The sequence below is a fragment of the Hipposideros armiger genome, unplaced genomic scaffold, assembly GCF_001890085.2.
Source record: "Hipposideros armiger isolate ML-2016 unplaced genomic scaffold, ASM189008v1 scaffold_436, whole genome shotgun sequence".
NCBI lineage: Eukaryota > Metazoa > Chordata > Mammalia > Chiroptera > Hipposideridae > Hipposideros > Hipposideros armiger.
In genome coordinates this window covers 313,150-328,541 of record NW_017731786.1, presented here as the reverse complement: position 1 = coordinate 328,541, position 15,392 = coordinate 313,150, and the positions used below count along the sequence as shown (strand labels likewise).

At 57.8% G+C, this 15,392-nt stretch overlaps 1 long non-coding RNA gene across 2 annotated transcripts; it reads left to right on the top strand.

Moving 5' to 3' along the window:
- The first annotated feature begins 10,148 nt into the window (after positions 1-10,148).
- LOC109394766 (uncharacterized) lies at positions 10,149-12,863 on the top strand. Of its 2 annotated transcripts, none has more exons than XR_002126505.1 (3): positions 10,149-10,251; positions 10,776-10,965; positions 12,071-12,863. It is a non-coding gene; the product is annotated as an uncharacterized LOC109394766 (long non-coding RNA). The 2 variants fall into 2 exon arrangements; XR_002126504.1 differs by having other exon boundaries at positions 10,721-10,965.
- Positions 12,864-15,392: the final 2,529 nt, after the last annotated feature.

The window sequence follows — 15,392 nt, the reverse complement described above, 5'->3', positions numbered from 1 at the left end:
CACCCACCCACTCGCAGGCTCGCGGCTCTCGCCTGCACCGCCACCCGCGGCCGCGCGCCCGCCCGCCTGCTCCACGCCTCGCGGCCAGGCGCCCGCTCGCCGCAGCCCAGGGGAAACGGAGACCGAAGGGAAAAAGTTGCAGTTGGGATTGCGAGGATCTGGACCCGGGTGGGGGGAGTTGGCGAGCTGGCTGCGCCACGCGCGGAAAGACAGGCTCCTCCTGTCCACTTTTTGGCCCTCGCGCTGCCCGGTTTTGCTGCAATCAGGACCGTGGGAGGAAGGGACACGAAGGCGGTCGAGGTGACCGGCGAGCGCTACCGAGCCTGGGCAGGGGGCACACAGCCTAGCTGACGGCGACAGGGCACCCGGGAGCGCACAGAAGCGCCGGACGGGCATCCAGAGCCGGGTACTGGGGCTGCGGACGCGTGGCTCTCGGTCTAACTGGCACTCATTTCCGTAATCGGGAGTCTGGTAGGAGGCTACGGGGCACGGCGGGGTAGGTGCCCCCGCGCCCCCCGGCGCCTCCTTGGCGGTGGGGTTTGCGTTCGGCCTCGGGCAGGCGGGGAGCGGGTAAGGAAGGCACAAGCCCCGAGAGGGCTGCGCTGGAGAGCCGAGGTGGCCGGGGGCGAGCGGTGCAAGCAAGAGAAACGGCCGGGAAAATTGAGATGCAAGGGGCATTTTTTGGCAAGCGCCAGGCCAGCACCGTCAGAGGCTGGCTTCTGGGGCTCGGCTGTCGGGTGCGCTGTGCTGGCTGCCGGGGGAGGGGTGGGCGGGCTGCTTTCTCCGGATTCGGGGGCGCAGAACCTCCCTCCTCCCCTCCCACCCAAGCACCCCTTCCTGGTAGGGGCGCAAAGCAGGTGCAACCAGCCTAGGAGTCAAGCTCAGATCCCAATGGGAGAGCAAGGGGTGGGGGTCGGGGGTGGTGCCCCGTTTTTTACCTTGGTAAGGATTTTTTTAAAATAAAAACATAACGTCAAAATGCCAAGTGTGAGCTGTTTGCTGAAAAGAGCATTCGCTGTGGGAAAGGAGAAGAAAGGGTTAGGGGAGTCCGATCAGGCGCACACACTACAGCATTCATTCACACGCAGAAGAAAGCCCGGCTCTGCTCCCGGCGCTTGGGTGAGGGCAGGCGAGGAAGCAAAGACCGGGAATTCAACTGCAGCCAGCTTCTGAAAGGGCTCTCCCCCGCCCCCGCCCCACCCCCCGTGGATTCCGAGGCAGGTCATGCAACTTGCAGGGAAGGTGGGGGAAGGGGTATGGGGGTGCCACCCGCCTACCCCAGGCGCAACCACAGACAGGCCAGGCGCCTGCCTGCGAGTGGCACTGTTGCTGTGAGTAAACTTGGAAGAGAAAAAAGAAAAAGGAAAGAACATGTCTATAAAAGGCAGTTTGCCTTGACTCCCCCTTACATTCCGCCTTCCTTTGGCCTCAGTGAGACTTTTACCCCCTGGTGCCAGGATGGCCTTGTCCCCAGACTGGCATTTTGCCCTCCTACCAGCAGGAGGGGACAGAGAGTGGAGACCTCCTTAGACTCTCAAACCAGTTCCTGCTGGCCCTAGGCCAATCCAGATACCCTCCGTTTATCCCTCCCTGCCACTTCAAGGGCCATTTTGTGACGGGCTCTCGGATGTTCGAGAGCTAGGGAAACTGAGGCAGGCATCGTCAAAGCTCTAGCTTGGCCTCTCTCAGAAGGTGGCGGGTGGCAGCAGAGAAACACAGGGAACCTTGCTCATCACTCCAGGGGAGGTGCCAACAAGCAGGGGAGGCCACGCGGGGTGAGCCCAGCATTGGGTCTCCAGCCTGGACTTGCAATGGTTTTATCTCAGAAATGCCCAGCACACGTTTTTTGAGAGAGAGAACATTTCCAGTGGAGACAGGGAGGTGTCTGTAAGTCAGAACAATAAAAACCTTAAAAAACCCCTTTGGAGATAGTAAAAATGCAGGCCGTGAAGCAAGAGGCCCTGATGGAACAAGAGGTCTTTCATCCTGCCGGTGAAATGGGATTACGATGGGATGTTATGTTTATGCTAGAGCTGTGGGCCTGAGCAGGAAGTGGCAGCTGACGAGGAGGAAGGCCTTTTGGAAAGCCAGAAGATGGACTGGGAGCGGGGAGAGCAGCGTTCGGTTTTGGGCCACAGGCAGATCACTTCGGCCTTCTGGGCCTCGGCTTTCATGCCTGTAAAATGACTCGGTTGGACCTCGCGGCCCAAAGCATGGCCTCTGACCAGCAGCACCCATACCGCCTGGAGGCTGGTTAGAAACGCAGCTCTTGAGGCTCCGTTAGGACCTATCAAACCAGAATGTCCGTGTTCACACGCTCCCCAGGTGACTCTAGGAGTCACAGTCAGGGAAGTGCTGAGATGACTCTCAAAGTCCCTTCCAGCTGAACAGGAGGAGGGCTCGGTGGTGTGGAATCGCAGATGCAAGGAGCTTGTCAAGAGCGGACCCATGAGGTTTCACTACAAGCGCCAGGCGGTGCTCGCCCTGCCCAGGGAAAGGCACTCATGCCTCATTACTTCTTAACCTCCGAGAGACAGGCCAGGTTTGGGTGAGGAAGCCGGAGCAAGTCTGCGGCACAGACACCCTTTCCTTGGTCAGCAGGGGTCCAGAGCATTTGGGGTGTCTTGTCTTCTCGGTAAGAACGCCCTGGTTGACAATGGAGAATGCCTGCTGACACCACCGTGATTCCCAGCCTGCAGCCATCACTGGGTCCTACAGAGACCATGACGCAGCTCAGCATCCCACCCGTTAGGGGACAACCACCCCCCTCTCCTCTGCGGCCAGCTGCAGTCTTAGAAATGAGGAAACTCCCCAGTGTATCCCCTGCTGACCAGCAAGAGGCAGGAATGGGCAAAGTTTCTTGAACGGGAAGGAAAGCTTTAGAAACCCTCTACAACTGAGCAGATAGATGCGTTCTAGTGCCAGGGGTTTGGAGAAGATGGGGACGGCCCCAAGATTTGGAGGTGGTCTCCCACCAGAGAGGCCAGAGAGGGGGCTGCTTCCCAGAGCACAGTGGTTCAACCTTCCTGACACCCAGAGAAACTGAACAGGTCTCTTTCCCCAAGGGCATGTTCTAGCTGCGTGAGCACCTGAGATTTCTCGTTGACTGTTTGTTTCTCTAACACCCCCAAAGCCAAAATTCTTTGCCCTCTAGAAAAGAAGGAAGGGAGAGGAGAATCGGGAGATGTACAAACACAAGATGCTGACCTGGAAGCCATGGCCTCCCAGTGCCTCCCCCACTGCAGACCCCTGCTGGCCTGCCACTCACATGTCTGCCTTTCGGAGCCAGCCACGCCCCCCTTTTCCAATAAAACCACACCCCCAAGTCAGCCTTACTGGGACACAAGCCAGGCCCTGGGCATTTTGGATTCGCCCACCACACCCTGCTCCTGCAGTGTTTGGCTAAATCCAGGAGCTCAGCTGCACAACCCTCCAGTGTGAGCAGAAATGGGACCCACCGTCCCCTCTCTCAGCTGGAAAAGGAGCTGTGGTACTGGGTAGGGACTGGGGGAGCACAAGAGAAAAGGAAGGGAAAACTAGGCCCTGAAGAACGCGCCAGTCCAAAGAGCTGTCGGGAGCTGGCAGGCTTGGACGTGGGTCCGAGAAACAGGCCTGTTTCCTGGGTGGCCCAGGCTAAGACACGAGGGAAAAAAGACGTGCCTGGAGGCTGAAAACAGGTAACGGTATCCAGGGGGCCAGGAGCCAAGGAGGGACTTCAGCCCTACATGGAGAGTGAAAGCCCACCCGTGAAGGGGGACAGTCAAGCACTAGGGTGGTCCCTGAAAGCAGGAAAATCCAACCACAGGAGGTGCCAGCTCAGGACCCTGACTCAGGACCAAGATCTTAGACACACACATGTGCCAGAAGGTTGGGGCTGCCTGTCAGGGGGTCAGAGCCACCTGGTGTCTCACCCCTGTCCATTGAAGAAGACTCGCTGAGCGATACCTAGAGTCTCCTGTCCTGCCCTCTGGAGATGTCTGGCGTGGGGGAGCCTGGCGGCCTCCCCAGCCATGCTCCCCACTTATTTTACTTACCCTGAATGATAGGTTCCTAGAAGCTCTGGGCTGGAGAGGACTCCCAAGACCCAACACCCACAATCCCACCTGATGCAGACATCCCGTCAACAGCACCCCAGGCACCCAGTCTGTCCTGCTGGGTCACCTGCAGGGACAGGGAGCTCATGCCACCCAGGGCTCCCACTGTGTCCTCACACAGCTTTATTCCTTGGACAGGCTTCAGTTTGAAATCACGAAGCCAGCTTCCTGAAGCTTCCGCCCTTGGTACTAGTGCGGCCAGCAAGAACCCCAGCGAAAAGTAGGTCTCTTTTCTAGGAGCCCGTCGGGAGGCTGCCCACCTCCCACCTCTTCTCTGAGCGAAATAGCCTCAGTCCCTTCCCTGTACTGCAAAAGCACAGCTCTCTGATCCTCCCCTACTCCGGTCAGGGGCAATGCATTCAGGTCTGTCAATGTCCCCTTTAAAAGGTGACTCGAAATCACGCAGGTTTCAGGTACTCTGAAACTTGGGGACACAGGGCGTGGGCAGCTATACTAGGACTAAATACAGTTTCATGTAACAGGCCCGCTGGGCTGAATTCACCACCCAGCAGCGTCTGAGCCTCAGCGAGGCACTTAATGCTCTGTGCCTCAGTTTCCCCACCTGCCAAATCAGGATGGAGCCGTATCTAAGTCACGAGGCTACTGTGAGATAATGTGGTGATGCACTTTGCACAGGGCCTGGCACCGGGAGGCATTCTGTCAGGGTTAACTTCAGTCTGGCACTTCTGAGGTTCCCACAGGGTTGTGCTGCCCCAGCCAGGACACCCGAGCACCAGTTAGTTGTCTATTCCCAGCGAAACACGCCGCCACCCTAATGCTGCTCCTCACGTAAAGAGCAGCGCCTCCGGCAAGTTCACGTTTAGGACTAGGCTTTGGGGCTGTCAGACGCGGCCTCCGCCCACAGATGCTCTCTGGCTCAGCTACTAGACCCGAGTCACCAGTGGCCAGGGAGGGTGTGAGCCCCAGGTCCTTGCGGAAGACAGCTGGGTGCAGGCTGGTCCATCGCCACTGAGAAGCAATCCCCCGGCCCTCCCTTCTTCCCTTGCCAGCTCTGGGTGGGGGGCTGGCTTTGGTCCTCCTGGAGGGGGATAGTCCCTGCTGAGTCACTACTGGCTATCAGCAGTGGGCTGGGTGGGAAACTCAACAAGGTCCCCGGTCCCTTGGGCAGTGGGCAGTGGCGTGTGGGGGTTTCCCATGTGGAACCACTGCACCTCCTACAGACAGCTGGATTCAAGGAATAAAATCAAGGCATCAAAACCACCAGGCTTTGGGAGAGCCAGAGGGGTGAGTAACCAGAAGGCGATTGGCTGACAGGCAATGGGGGCACCCTCACACCCACCCTCCATCATGGACACAGGCTTCCCAGATGCTCCCCCACGGTAACGCCCATCACCCTCACTTCACACAGTACCCAGACATTTACCTAGCGACTGGCCAGAGGACAGCCGGAACAAGGGCCTTCATTTGGCAGAGGGGGCAGCTGAAACTGACAAAGGGGGGGCGGGCAGAGACATCTGGGTGCCTCCTGACTCCTGCTGCCGGCTTTTTTACATGTAAGTTCCCTGAGGACACGGCCCCAGCCTGTTTCCCTGACTGACCCACCAGCACTGAGAGCGAAACAGGCGCTCTACGCATGTTAAACGAACCCCTGCTCACCTGACCCGCTCCGCACACTACAAATGAGGGCTCAGTGTCCGTCCCTGGACTGCGAGCACCGAGATGGCCAGGACACACGTCCCCGCGGCTCACCACATTCCCCCAAGGCCCTCCCTCAGCGCCAGCCCCAGAGTGGACACCACATGTTTGGGGGGTGAGTTGAGGAACCCTTTCATTGCCTGAAACCACATGTGTGTCCACGAGAGCAGTCTGGGGCAGAAAGTGGGGTGCTTTGAGCTGAGCCCCAGAGTTACACTTGCTCCTGCTTGTCCCTGGCAGGACAAATATCAAGGGGCTCTGGAAGCAGAGAGAAGGGTAGCTCATGTTCTCAGCTCCAAGGTCGGGAGAAGGTTGGGAACAGCAGCTTCCTGGGCAAGGCCAGACCCCCCAGGTCCTCCCCATGCAACCCCCACAGGGGCTGGGGCTGACCCCAGACCCAGCAGCCCTGTTACTGTGTCCTGTGTCCTGCCGGAAGCCAAGCCCTTCTCCTCATCTCGGGGGGGGGGGGGGGGGGGCCCCCCCCTCCATCCTCCCTCTCCAGCTCAGCCCCCAGCTTCCTGCCTATGCCTTCACCACCTCCCCCAGGGCCCTTCGCTCCACCGGCTTCCGTCTCACCGAAGCAGCCTGTCACACCCCTGGCCCAGGCTCAGACCCAGCTCCCCATTCATTCACTCATTTGGTATTAAAAACACATTGGGCTGTGTCACCTTGGGCATGTCATTTAACTTCTCTGACCCTCCACTTCCTCCTCCAGCAGCAAGGGGGTCCAATGATCCCAACGACCAAACAGGACATTACACAGAAAATCGCTTCGTGTACGTTGAACACGGCATAAATGGCGGCCACTGCTTCCGCCTAACCAGGCAGCGGACACCAGGACCTTGGCACACTCTGTCACAGCAGCTTTTCATACCTGACCCGCCTACAGTTATCAGCCGCCAGGTGACCTCAGAGTGGGGGAAACACCACGGCAGCAGCCTCCAGCCACACCACGCATTACGCTCTCTCTTCAGAAGGTCCGGTAAAGCGCGGGCGTTAGCCCCAGGCAGACCAGGTTCAGACCCCAGCTCCAGCAGCCACTCGCTCTCACCTGAAACGCGTGTTCCTGAATACCACTCATGGATATTTCCCGTGCGAGGTAGTTTGGGGATGCAGTCGCAAAACGTGCCAACTGCACCCAGCCTGGGGTTTGGCATACAGTCACTAACAGTTTCCTTCTTCCTCTCTCTCTCCATTCTTCCTTCGGGGGCCCACCCTTTACCAGATGGTTCAGCCGCCATGTTAGGGTGCTCACAAACTCTGCCCTCCCTGCTTGCTGGAAACCATCCTGGCTTCTGTTTCTTTTAACAGCACAGGCCTCCAACAGCTTAGAGGGCTGGAGAGGCAGTGCCCCAAAGTCCTCGGGCTCAGGGAACAGGAGGCTGCCAACAGATCTGGGGCTCAAAGAAAGAAACCAGCAAACCTGCTCCAGTTTCCTCTGGCGCTGATGGTTCCTGGGAACGGAACACACACACACACACACACTGAAGTAGGTACCAAGAACAAGTGGAAACCCCCTGTCCCCCCAAAAAACTGAGTCTTATTTGCCGAGACACCAGTGTGGGAATTTGTGCTGGGGGCAGGGCGCCATGAGGATCCATGCTCACCGCCGTTGGAAGAAGAGACAGCTCCCTCCCACAGGCGCTCTGCCACGTCCTCCACCCCCTCCCCAGCCCACAGCACCAGCTGCACTGCCTGGGAACCGAGGGAACAAAAGCCCAGCCCAGGGAGTTCCGGGAAGGGGGTGGGACAGGGAAGGAAGGTGGCAGTGGGGGAAGGTGGGGACCAAGCTGGGTCAGACCCTCCGAGCTACGAGCTACGGCTATGGGGTGAGGGTGCGGTGTGCCGTGCGCAGGGGGACCCTGAGGCCTGGCCTGGAGACACACCTGGAGGAGACACACAGCTGAAGACACAGCTGGAAGACCTCCAGCTGGTAGAAGCCAGATGACCCTCAAAAGGAGGGGACGCTTGATTTTCCTCTTGGATGCCCTCTTCCTGGTGTCAAGTTCCAGAGCCATTCTCCAGGACTCCAAGAAAAAGCACCCAGGAGCCCACGCTTATGGCTGGGTGGCTGTGACCCTTTCCGGGGGCCCAGGGCTGGGTGGCCTTCCCCAGAGCGCTCACCTGAAGACGTGACCTCTCCTGAACGGTCGCCCCAGGGTTCAGTGCCCCAGCTTGTGTAGATGTAACAGGGGCCTCCAGAGGGGGCACCCACATTCTAATAGGCCCTCTCCTGCGATCCTGGGTTTCCAGGGATGAAGATGAACACCATGATGGGGACGATGGCGATGGCAGCCGCGGCGCACGGACTTCCGTGTGAGGCGTTTTTCTACACTCTTTCCATGCACAGTTCCACTGAATCCTCAAAAACGCCCTGTTTCACAGGTGAGGAAACAGACAGAGAGGGTAAACCGCTGGTCCCAGGTCACCCGGCCAGGTTGTAACCCTAACCATGACCACATCTTACGTCAAGCTGCCCCTCAGTGAGGCAGTGAGGAGAGGGGAGGCTGTCACTTCTGCAGGGGAAAGGGACAGTCCTGCCCTTTTGCACCCCACGGGCCCTCTACCAGGGCTTTCCCCTGTAACAGGGAAGGGAAGGAAAGGGCGGGGGGCGGGGAGACCCCAGGAGTGACCACTGGCTGCACCGGGGCTAGTGCAGCTGTGCGGGTAGTCTGCAGCCTGCCCTGTGGGCGGGTTTCGCCTAACCCCCAACCAATCCTTCCCGAGAGGAGAACACTGTCCCAGCTCCCTCCTGGAGAAGGGCAGGAATGGTAGAGCTAGGCCCTTGGCACAGCAGCCACACTGAATGTCCTACCGGGGCGTCTGTAATAAACAGATCAATAATTAAGAGAGGATGCACATTAGCCTTTGAACAGATTCCAGAGAGAGTTTATTTTTGATCTTACACGAGGTGAACAAGTGTGTGCTCAGAGCCTGGGGGAAGTGTGGGCAGTGACAGAGAGGTGAGAGAGGTGAGCGAGGCGAGCAGAGGTGGGCAGGGGTGGGCAGGGGTGGGCATGACACTGGTGGCAGGAACCCCCAGCCTGGGGTGGGCGTGGGGGGGCGGGGGTCTGTGCAGGTGAGCGAGGGGGAGTGGGTGGCGGGTGGGTGTGCACATACGTGGGCAGGCGGCAGGAAGGCAGGGCTCCGGGGTGCCGGGGTGCCGGGGTGCCGGGGTGCCGGGGTGGTAGTGTGTGTGGTGCGGGCAAGAGCTGGGGCCCGGGGCAAATGAGGCTGCTTAATAAGAGGTGCTCGGGGATCTCCACTCCCTGCGGCACACTGCGCTAGAAGCCCTGCTTCTAATCTGTTAGCTCTTGGGTACGAAGATTACAAAACAGAACATCTTAAATATCAACCCCGCTTCCTGACTCCCTTTTCTCTCTCTTTTTACTCCCCGTTGGCCAAGGGAGCCAGTTCCTTTCCCTTCAGCTCCCATTGGAAGCTTCCAGGCCGGGGGGCTTTCGGAAGAAGACAAAAGATATGAAATTGTCTTTCCATAAGGTCAGTTTATCATGAACCCAGCTCCCCCAACACACAGACACACACACACACACACACACACACACAAATAATAATAATAATAATAATAATAATAATATAGCAGATTGTGTAATTGTAGAACGCTAGCATTTGAAAACATCTTAGGAGATTAACCAGTTCACTGTTATTCTTCTCATTCATGCTTCTCCAACCAGAGCCCCCAGCAGAGAGGGGCGTGAACCCCCCCACCCATGGGTGGGGGAGGAAAAGGGGGAGACGGGGCGAGGGCTGCAGCAGCATGAAACTTCCTTCAAGTCTCACATTTTATTTTTAAAATTTATGTGAGCGTGTCATTCTACTGCATAATATGTCCGCATGTGTTTTGGTATATAAAACTGACGTTTTCAAACCTCTCGGTGGAGCACAATAGGTGCTCCTGGAAGGCGCGTGCTACGTTTATGATCCCTGTGCCCTCACAGACCCTGGTGTTTTGACACAAAACCCTCCGTGGAAACTCACCACTTTAAAAAAAGCACACATTTAGTCCAAACCCCACCTCCCTTATCCCTGCCATTTTATGGGTAGAAAAATTAGGCCCAAGATGACTAAGTTATGTCCCCAAGGCCACACAGCTAGTTAGGACCAGAGCCAAACACTTCTAAGGCATCCATGCTGTCATCCCAAACAACACAAAAACAAAAGCAAAGCAACGACGATGACAAAATATCCTGGAAGAGCTCTCAGAACCTCATGTCCCCAGCTCAGCTGGCCCCTCCTGGACCACATACCTCCCTTCCCAAATGGAAAGGTACCATTTTAGCCTAGCAGCATTTTTTGACAGATTTTTATGACATCATCTCTCTAAGCATCTTTCTCCAAGGAACACAAAATTCCCCAGAATTCCCCACCACAGACTCACTCAGGCCTTGCGACGATCTCCCAGAATTCAGCAGAGTGCAGCAATTTGGGGTGTTTACTGGATTCCTATTTACCCTGCCTCCTTTGCGAAATGGATTTGCAGGTAAATATGGTGACCTCTCCATTGCACAGATGGGAATAATGTGGGGGCATGACTTTTTCAGGGCCACATGATAGACTTTGGGCGGTGAAGTGGATGGGATCTCAAGCTCATATTATACAGTCCAAAGAGGTCAGGCTTTACTAGAAGCTGATTGTATCTGCTTCTGCTTAGAGGCAACCACCTGCATTGCCTGAGCGATGAGAGAGTGAGGCTGGGCTTAGCTGCGCTGGGCTGGGCTGGGCTGGGCTGGGGATGAGCTGCGGCTGAGCTGGGATGAACTGGGGCTGAGCTGGGATGAACTGGGGCTGAGCTGGGCTGGGGCTGACCTGGGGCTTGGCTGGGCTGAGTTGGGCTGAGCTGGGTCTGGACTGGGGTGGAGTTGAATGGGCAAAGGGTATGAGTGCCTCCTGCTGAGCTCAGGAGCACAAGCTTGAAAAGCTTCTAAAAATACCAAGCCCGTTTCTTGCAGGGGGCTGAGTCAGCTGACCTTTCCTAAGGATGGCCAATTTGCTGACTCTGTGCAGGGGCCAGTGGGCAGAACGGCCTTCCGTTTCTCTCCAGCTGACTCCTGGGCTGCAGCGGGACCGAATGGGAATATCCTCTCACTTCCAGTATCCCTCGCTTCTGAGGGACCCAGTGAAAATGCAGAAGAGTCCGGGAGCGTCTCAGAGGCTACTACGGGCAATGCCACGTGCTGGGCAAGATCGGGGAAAGGTCAGGCTTGGACTCTGGTCTCACAGGGCTCCTGGTCTGCCAGCCCAGCTAAGGAGAACAGCGGACTGCCACCTGTGCCACTTAGCAAACAGCAGGAGCATTCGAGAGAGGGGCTCGTTCTGAGTGGGAAGAGCTGTTCACTCACTTGTTTTTACTCCTCATTTCCTCTGTTTGCTGGGTGCCAGCTCTATGTAATGTGAGCTCCTTTGGCAGCGGCTGGTAAGACCCTGGGAAGCAAGTCGGGTGCTGCCTGGTTCTCCTTTTCCTTTTCTGTCAAATGGGCAGATTGAAACTGGGAGGTTTCAGAAACGCCTCCCACCTGGCACACCCCGGCTAGCTGGGTGCTGGCGGGAGTTGGGGGCTCTCTAGCCCAAGTCCCGAGGTTCTGTGGTACCACTCACAAGCGGAATTATCTTAGCTGACTCTCTTAGAGCCAGCCTTGCTTCTGGTGCCACGAATCCCCTCGAAGGAGAAGAGGAAGCGGGCAGCTGCCCCTGGGGGCGGGGGGTCTCTGTGCAGACAGCCCCTGGCAAGCCTAAATCTCACCCTGGCAGCCTAGCATTCTGGGAGAAGCTTCTAGTCTCCACCGGTCTGATACTCCTGGCTTCTGACCCAGACCTGAGGCCAGAGAGATAGGCCAGGGGACAGACACACTAGGGAGTCACAGCACATGCCGGCTCCTTCTCGTGCAGCTCTGTGGCCCCACTGGCGCCTAAACTGACCCCCGGCCCCGGCCCATCATCCTACCCGGCTTTAGGGAGCCGGCTCTCCACACGCAGGCCTGGAGCCTTGCTAGGTCAGGGCGCCGTCCACCCAAGGATGGAAATGAACGCTGACAGCTCCTGATGCATGCTCATGGTATCCCACACGGGAGGCAGGGAGGCAGCTTATAAGGCCGGCAGCATCCTGGGGTGCTCGGCAGGAGCCCCACGGCCACGGGAGCTGCCCACGGGCTCCCCAGCCAAAGTGACCGGCCTCCCTGAAGGGCCACCGGCCAACCTGACCGGGCAGGGGAAGAAGCCATCACTGCGCAGAAGCCCATCCGTGCTGGTGCCCGCGGACTCCTAGCCCCCCGGTGAGCTCTCTCGTTACCTGTCTTTTGCAGGTAAAGAACCGGACCCTCAGAGAGGTTAAGTCTGAAGGCACACAGTGAGAGGGCCAGGAGCAAACTTGGGTCTGCAGACCTCAAAAAGAGCAGACAGGACAACTCCAGGCGTGGGCGTGGAGTGGGGCCAATGGCCGAGGCCTCCCTCCTCTACATGCTCTGTGCAGGAAAGGCTGGTCCAGCTCCCAGGAGCGAATAAAAAGGAAAAGACAGCAAGAGATGGACGTCGCAGGCAGGTGACGGACATTTTGTCAAAAGATGGCTGGGTTTCTGGCTCTCTCCTGCCTTAAACCCTTCCGTGGATCCCCGCTACCTACAGGACCCCATTCCAGGCTCCTCTGCCCAGCATCCAACACTTTCCAGGATCTGGCCTCGCCTTCCTTTTCAGCCTCCTGGGCCATTGGGCTGCCCTGGTCCCCAGCGCCTGGGCTCCAGCTGACTGAGTGCCTCGCCGGGCCCTCCCCATGCCCATCTCTGCACTTTCATTCCTTATGTTCCCGCAGCCTGTGCCCGTCAAAGCCCCGCCTAGCTTTCAAGGCCCTGGGCATCCTACCTCCGTAACAAGCCTCCCCAATGTCTCCTACCAACCTTTGCGGCCCTGTGTGTTCAGAGCGTGCCAGCCCAGCATCTATCACAGCCTGGACCGGAGCTGGCCATGGCTCAGTGGTGGCCGTGCCGACTTCTGCCATCCTCCCAGGACGCCAGGTTCCTTAGAACCAGGGCTAGTTCATCGCACAGGGCCCAGCACCTGTGTTGCTCTAATATACTTTGAATTAAACTAGAACATTAAGCCAGAAAATCGTGTGTCTTCGTCTTTTCTTCCCCCACCCTCCGTCCCAGCGGAATCTTTCTTTGGGTGTCGGGGACGACTTGCAGACTGAGCAACGGTCTTTGGACAGAGCTTCAAGTTCAAGGCAGGTGGGGCTGAGTCCACTGTCTAACTCTGTGTGAAGCTGGTGTCGGTGCTTCTACGGAAGGGGTCTCAGTGATGTGGGATCCCATGCTTATTGGGAACCCGGCCTCGTGTTCCCACAGGGCCTTCGAACAACTTGAAAGGAAGTCAAAATATCTGCACCCACAGGGACGTCCCTGCTCCATGGCAAGTCATGCACTGAGCCCAACGTCAGCTTTTCCCCATCCTGGAAGAGCGCAGGCTGGTGTCCCCGGCAAGGTCCTCCTCCTTCCAGCAGCGGACAGCCCAGGGCACCGGTTCCCGATGCGGGATGAACGGAGGGGAAAGGCCAGGGTCATTTCAAGATTCATGAGACATTTCAGGGGAAAAGTGAGAAGGGAAAGGCAAACCCACACCACGGGAGATGCTACTCTCAGCTCCTAGCTTTGGGGGGATGTCACGCAGTGCTGAACACAGGGACAGGGCATCCGTCCTCAAAGTCTGCCCCAGCCGTCCTTCTGCGAATCATTGGCTGAGGGCCGACAGAAGGCAGGGAAGAGGGGGGTGGATGGGGACTCCAGCTAAGGTGCCAACTTGTCCTGCTCTGCCCAGGACTTTCCAGGTTTTAGTACTGAAAGTCCCGCATCCCAGGAACCCCTCCTTCTAGGGTAAACCAGGCACATGGGTCACCCCAGCCCAGCAGATGTGGCTGGGCCAGAACCCCACAGCGTCTGCTTGGAGGTGCCTCACATTACAGCGTGAGCGGTGGAGAGGGGGGCTCCGAGGGCCAGCCCATGTGAGGGTGCCTGCCCCACCAGCAAGCACTCGTGCTGAGGCTCAGAGAAGCCGCCTGACCTGCCCACCATCACAGAGCTAGGATTTGAACCTGGGCCCTTGCTGGGAAGGGAGCAGGAGGGACTAGCAGAAGCCTGCATATCACAGCCATCCTTCCTCTGGGACCCATGAGCCTGTGAGCTCTGCGGCTGGCCCTTGTCACAGGGCCAGCGAGAGAGGTGGCACTATGAGGCCACTGACCCTTACGGCTGCTTCAGGCTACAGCCAAGTGGCCCCCAAGAAAGCCCCAGGGTGCAGAGGGGTCGGGAGAGACTTGCTTTTAGTCTCTGAGGCCCATAAGGAAACACAAGGGCTTCCAATGCAACCCCATCCTGACTTGCAGACCTCCGGGGAGCTCACCCCGTTCCCCCCCCCAGGGGCCTGTGCCATGTCCACTCAATCGGCCATCTCAACACAAGCAGACTCGCGTATTCGCAGCCTCGAGCTCCCGAGACAGAGAACTTGAGTTCCTTCAGTGGTTTCTCACGTCAGCGGGTTTCGAGTCTCTCCCCCTGCTTGCTCCCCTTGGCATCTGTGTCAGCACATCGTGTCTTTAAAAGGACAGCTCTAGCTCTTCGTCGGGAGATTGCAATAAAGATTGGAAGGTGACAAAGGGAGAAGGGACAGAGGCGAGGGATTCGACGTGAGCTGGTACGAAATGAACCACATATAAAGTTCCCTGGAACTCAGTGGAACATTCCAAGAGTAGTCGGCCAGAGCAGGCGGGAGCTCCGATGTTCACGCTGAACGGTCCCCCCACACGAAGTCATTTTCACTCCTCTCCTAGGTCCCCCACTGACTCTCGTGGATTAGAAGCCCTACTAAGGTCTTCACGTGAGGAACGCTGAAAGCACGCCTCCTGCATCCGGCCGGCTTTCCTTTCGCCCCTGCTGCCTACCCCACACCTCGCTGACTCATCCCCCCCTTTGGAGACCCAGAAAATCGCCTGCCCCTTGCCTATTCCACCTCAGCTACGACTTCGTTTGGCCTACTTCACAAGCCTTCAATAACACACTGCACACTCTGCAAAGTTGGAGAAAAATCACTTTGGTCTGAGGAGCTGCTGCCCACCCAGGTGACTTCAATGCCTGTTCACGTCCCTGGCTGGACATTATCCCCTCCCTCCACAGACTGCTGGGCACAGTGAGCGCGCCGGCCCAGCTCCTGTCCAGCGGAGCTCCCAGCGAAGGCCTCCCTGTCCACTTTGACTGGCCAGCCCCCAAAGTCCAGCATTTCCCCAAGCTCTGGGGACCGGGGCGCTAAGACCAAAGTGCCAGCACCCCACTGCCCAGGCTACGCGTCACCCCTCTCCTTGTGGCTGGGGAGGTTTCTTTTCTTAGAGACGGACCTGACATTTGTAGTCATGCGATACATGCTCATCAGCAGAAGGAAAATGAAGCATATTCGACAGACACGTGAGTTCTGAGCTAGGCGGTGGCTTCCGGGGGACTTCAAGGCGTCCTTCCCACTGTCCATCCACTGGGCCAGTCCCCACACCCGAAGCAGAGGGACAACCTGTGTTCTTAAAGGTCTCCATGGGGACAGGCAACACAGTCTCCGTCCCTCGGCCGGGCACTCAGGTACTGAGCGTGTGCT